This window comes from Bos javanicus, chromosome 5, assembly GCF_032452875.1.
Source record: "Bos javanicus breed banteng chromosome 5, ARS-OSU_banteng_1.0, whole genome shotgun sequence".
Classification (NCBI taxonomy): Eukaryota; Metazoa; Chordata; class Mammalia; order Artiodactyla; family Bovidae; genus Bos; species Bos javanicus.
The window spans coordinates 99335443-99341621 of NC_083872.1; positions in this window are offsets into that span (position 1 = coordinate 99335443).

The window sequence follows — 6179 nt, forward strand, 5'->3', positions numbered from 1 at the left end:
GGAGTGGTTTGCCATTTCCTTCTCCATTGTGTGAAAGTGAAAAGTGAAAGTGAAGTCACTCAATTGCGACTAACTGGTAGCGACCCCATGGACTGTAGCCCACCAGGCTCCTCCATCCATGGGATTTTCCAGGCAAGAGTACTGGAGTGGGGTGCCATTGCCTTCTCCAAATGGATCATAACAGTGAGCAATTAGGGATGCTAATAATAAAGATAAAACAGAAGTCTGACTTAGGAGAAGATTTCAGATTAAAGAGGAGAAAAGAAAGAATTTTGAAGAGCAAAAATTGAAAGAGATCTATTGGCAGTTTTTCCTTTTTTCTTTTGCTCATTGAAGATTTATTTCCCAGAGTTATCATCTCCACCAAAAAAACATAGGATATTAGAGTTTTTAGACAAGAATTTAGACTAGATATCCCATGAGATTTAATTCTTGAACAAGTGAGGACATAAAGGGAAGTAATGAAAAGATGAAAATAAACAGAGAAAGATTAAAACAGGAAAAAAGAGAGAGAGAAGTAGTATGCAGAAAAAGACAAAAGGAAACTTTTTAAGGAAAAGGAGAATATGTTGTATTAATCGTTTCAGAGAGTTAGTTCCAAAATACTAGAAAATAAAATTGCACACAGCTGCTTGGTTTCCTATCCAGGAGTCCTAAGTGAGAAGACATGAACATCTTCCAGTGTCCAGAGAGCCCTGCTCAGTTTTCTGTTGCTGAGGTGAGATTGGAGTGGTTACAGGTTTCTCTGCATTTTTCTTACATTTTGCCAGATTCTAATCACTGTGTACTTAATCAAAGAGGAGAGTTGAAATACCTTTACTCTTACCAGACCAGGGGATTTTTTTCAACCAGAATTATATATGCTGTAGAAAGAGCACTGGATGGAGTATAAGGAGACTCAGGTTTGGGTTCTAGCTTTGCCATTAAATGAGTTTGAGAAAGCTGGTTAATCTCTCTGAGTCTCACTTGTAAAATGGATGGAGTTCGGTAACTGGTAAGATTTCTCTGCAGTTCTTATTTCTATCAGATGATCTTTTCAAGTTCTTCAACCAAAAGTATACCAGTTTGCTAGTCTTTAGAGAAACACTAGGAACAGCTAAATAGTGTAGAAAAAAACAATGGAAACAAAACCAACACAATGAAGTCTTTTAGAAACTGGAAATTTATACAAAATCAAGAGATGCTAAACTAATCAGATGTTTTAAAACCTGCTTTTTATTTAAAGTTATCAGGAATTGCTTCTCCCCTCTTAATAATCTTAGATCTAGAAGTGCAACACTTCCCAAATCCTAAATCCAGTTTCCCATAGGAGAGAGTTAAGTGAAGTGAAGTCGCTCAGTCATGTCCGACTCTTTGTGACCCCATGGACTGTAGCCTATCAGGCTCCTCCGTCCATGGGATTTTCCAGGCAAGAGTGCTGGAGTGGATTGCCATTTCCTTCTCCAGGGGATCTTCCCGACCCAGGAATCAAACCCGGGTCTCCCGCATTGCAGGCAGATGCTTTACCGTCTGGGCCACCATGGAAGCCCTAGGAGAGAGTTAAGCCACTATCATTCTCACATCTACTCTTAGTTCTTGTAAAGAAAATTAAGAAAGCCCACAATATATCTTTACTTTGTTATACCCATATACATTAAAGTTAAAGAAGAAGAGTGTATTTTGTAGAGGCGTGGTGACATGGAATGGATACTATAATGTTATTTACACACTTCAGAACTTATGACTACCATGCAGAATTATGCTTCATGTAAGTCCTTTGGGATACATCATAAGGAAGCTCAAGTGAGTGTTATAGGTAGCAGCATCTTAATGGCTTACCACAGACTGATGCTGTAGGACCAGGACATTTTCCATGATGGGCTGCTGGAGAATTAGCAGGCTAAACTTCTAGCTGTCTAGAGGACTTGTGTAACTCTTCTAGAGGCAATAGAGCAGCCACTAGCCATGTTGAACACTTTAGATGTGCCAAGTACAAATTGAGACATGCTGTAAGTTTAAAATACACACCAGAGTTTGAAGATAGTACCACAAGATAAAAAGAAAATATATCATTATGTGGATTAAATATTGGAACAATAATATGATTTTGGATATATTGGGTTAAGTGAAATGTATTAAAATTAATTTCATCTGTTTGTTTTTATGTGTTGTGGCTGCCAGAAATCTTCAAATTACATATGTGGCTCAAATTTGGGGCTCAAATTATATTTCAGTTGGACAGTACTGGTCCAGACCATAAGCTCCTTGACTACAGGGCCAATATGGTTTTAATTTGCATGGTATCCTTGGCACCTAATGCGACTAATCAATACATGCATTGAATGCATTATTGGTGGATGACAGACTTATAATCAGGGCACCAATTCCCATGAACATTGCTTGAGAAAATGAAAACATTTGCTCTCTTATTCCTCTACTTCTAAAAACCATTTTTAACTTTTTATTTTATATTGGAGTATAGTTAATTAACAATGTGATAATTTCACGTGTAATAATTTCACTTTCACAGCAAAGTGTCCTCTACATTTTTATGTCAAATTCTGTGTTGATTTATTAATCAATGGGTGTTGATTGATTAATACTTCACACTTTCCAGTTTTAGATATGCTCATATAGCAATGCTTCCATATCTAAGCTTTAGTCTCTTGAAGGGTTTGTTGTTGTTGTTCAATCACCTAGTCATGTCCAACTCTGCAATCCCATGGACTGCAGCAAGCCAGGCCTCTCTGTTCCTCACCATCTCCCAAAGCTTGTCCAAGTTCATGTCGGTTGTTTCAGTGATGCCATCCAGTCATCCCATCCTCTGACACCCTCTTCTCTTTTTGCCCTCAATCTTTCCCAGCATCACAGACTTTTCCGATGAGTCAGTTGTTCACATCAGATGACCAAAATACTGGAGTTTCAGCTTCAGCATCAGTCCTTCCAACGAGTATTCAGGGTTGATTTCCCTTAAGATTGACCGATTTAATCTCCTTGCTGTCCAAGGGACTCTTAGGAGTCTTCTCCAGCACCACAACTCAAAGGCATCAATTCTTAAGCAGTCAGCCTTCTTTATGGTCTAGCTCTTATGTGACAACTGGAGAAGACCATTGCTTGACTATGTGGACCTTTGTCAGCAGAATAAAGTCTCTGCTTTTCAACATTGTCTAGATTTGTCATAACTTTCCGGCCAAGAAGCAAATGTCTTCTGATTTCATGGCTGCAGTCACCATCCGCCGTGATTTTAGAGCCCAAGAAGAGGTTTAAACTCTCCTTCATCTCTTTAGTCAATTAACTGCACTGTCTTCCTTAGGGTGATGTGCTGGGTGGTCTCCTGTCAACTCACCATCATCCTCAAGCCCCCTGAAAGGCAGGACTACATTTCCCAGAATCTCTGGAAACTGTCCATGAGAGGCACTCATTTAATATTTAGAGGGAAGAATAAGATATCTTTTTTTTTTTTTTTTTCCCAGTCAGTTACAGAAAGACTTATGGGCAGGTGGAGGTTCAAAGCCGCTTAAACATCTTGAGGAATCCCAGCATCTCCTTTGCCGACTAAGATTACTGGTGCAGGTGGACTCATGATGAAGCTAATGAAGTTTAAACTTCAGGGCTCTTTTCTTGCATGGGCTCTTTCTAAGACTCTGGAAGTGGCTGGCAATTTTGTGTTCATACTTTCGTTTATTTAGTCTCAGAGATAGCTCTCTAAATCATGTAAACTTTAAGTCTCATGAAACCTGGCTCTAGTCCAGAGAGGTTGGGGGCCTCCCAGAGATCCTGTGACTCTGGTGGTCTCAGGAAACCTTTTGAGAAGCACCGCATTGGTGGGGCTGGAGTCTTGAGATCTGCCATGGAACCCTCCGACTTTCTCTCCCACAGCCCTTCCAGCAGTTGTGGACGTGCTAACTCCTTTCATACTAAAACAGAGTGCCTTTTGTCTTCATGACCAAACCAGTCATAGCTTAAAAATGATTGCTGTCAAACAAATAGATTATGATTCTTTTTCATTGTTCCACTTAATCTCAAATTTCAGACATGATGTTTTCTTTCAGTGTAAATGACAGTGAAAAAAAATGATCTCACATGAAAAAAAACACAGTGTAAGCTTCATATTGATCAACATCAGATACTCATAGTGTAGCACTTTGACACATAGTGTGCAGTTCAGTAATTATGTGCTAATGAGCAAGCGCATGAGTTCATGAGTAAATGAAGAAATGGAAGACTCCGTGTGCGTCTACATCAAAGTTGCTCTCTTGTTATGATTATTAAAACAACACAGATCATATTTGCTCTAATTAATTCTCTCTAGATTTATTTAGCACAGTACCAAGAACTCCCAGCTGCTCACTGCTTTTTTTGGATGAAAATGATGAGTAGTTTTGGGAGCCATTCCAGCACAAAATTCTAGGAAATCCCAGGATGCATCTGTAATTATTTTAGGGTCTTCCAGAGGTTGGAGACCACACCTGTTAGTTATGAATTATTTTCCAAGGGTAGATATATATGTATACATAAATATATATATATATATATATATATATATATAAAATATTTTAAGGATTTGGCTATTAGATCATTCCCCCCCTTGCAATTCAGTTCTGCATACCAGTTATAATCGTCTTGTTAAAAAAGTCAATGGCCAGTCCTCACCAGAATAAAATCATACATATTATCTAATTGTAATTAAGACTCACTCTTTAAAATTAAGAAATAATTTAATCACACTTAGAATTGGATCAGAAATTTTTTAAACACACCTGCATATAGATAACATCACTGTATAGTCCATATTGTAGTCCAACTAAAATATGAATCTAGAATTTACATCTTTATAATTTTAAAAATACAGGTGAGTTACATCGAAAAGTCAAATATTCCATATTTTGCTTTTTTTCCCTGTCAAGTTTAGCTTTTTATGTTTTTTCATGGATGGAGTAAGAAAGTAATAAGGCAGGATAGTTTTATAATTATTGACAATGAATGTGCTGATAAGCAACTGAGTTTGGAAAGTGTGGTCTTTTGTTTTCATTTAGTAAACATTTCCTGTGTTCTACTTCGCTGCTAGGTACTCTGCTAACCAGTGGAAATTGCAATAAGGAATTACACTTGGTTGCTACCCTCCTTATGTAGCCACATGATACACAATTCCCAGGGGAAGGGGGAAGGGAAATAGTTTAGGAGAATGGAGAACGAAAAGGAGATTTTGTTGGACCAGACACTGGAGTTACATATGATAATCCCATCTACTTTCCAGGGTACCTTGGAGAAACCCTCGTAAAGGAGGAAATTGACTCTGGAACATTGAATGTCTAGTCCAAGTTGACTCCATTAATTAAGGGCAGCACTCGAGTGTATACCTAGGGCTGTCTAGACCCTGGAGGCAAAGAACACCTAACAGCCCTGTATTCCCACGGTTCTTGAGTAGAGGCCCTTTGGCCTGTGTTTCGCATAATCCAGTTCCATTCTCTTAAAATCAGGTGGACTCCTTAAACTGAAAATACCGTTTATTGAGTGATCTGCTTCTCTGTGACCCTCCTCTTAGCCCTCGAGGCTAAGAGGGCTCGACTGCTTAAGTTTTCACTGGCTGGCAGAGGGAATTCGAGCAGAAAGTGGGGTGTGAATTTAGTCTTCTTCCTCCAAGTTTATTATTCTATGCATATTAACAGCTCGCTGTGTGTTGCCCTGTGTGTGCTTAGTCTCTCAGTCGTGTCCGACTCTTTGAGACCAGGCTCCTCTGTCCATGGGGATTCTCCAGGCAAGAATACTGGAGTAGGTTACCATGCCCTCCTCCAGAGTTATCTTCCCAACCCAGGGAGAGAACCCAGGTCTCCCGCACTGCTGGTAGATTCTTTACCGCCTGAGCCACCAGGTAAGACCTTACATTGCTGTAAACTGACGTTTACATGAATTCGCCGAGGGCTGGACTTCAATTTCCTCACCTGAGGCTCATAGACAAGTCATCCATAACTTCTCTTTCAGGAAGAAGTAGCCAAATAGCCTGAAGACGGTATTATTCCAGTTCTTCATTGCTGTATCAGAAACAGTTTATGGTGCTTCAGAAATGCTGAACGGTTTCACTAGAAAAGACTTAAAAGCGTGCATTTGGGGAGAGAGAAGCGCCGCGTCTCCTGGATGCCCCAGTGTGCCCCTCCTGGAAGACGTGGAGAGGCAGGGGAGCCCTGCGGCCCCTGCTCCAA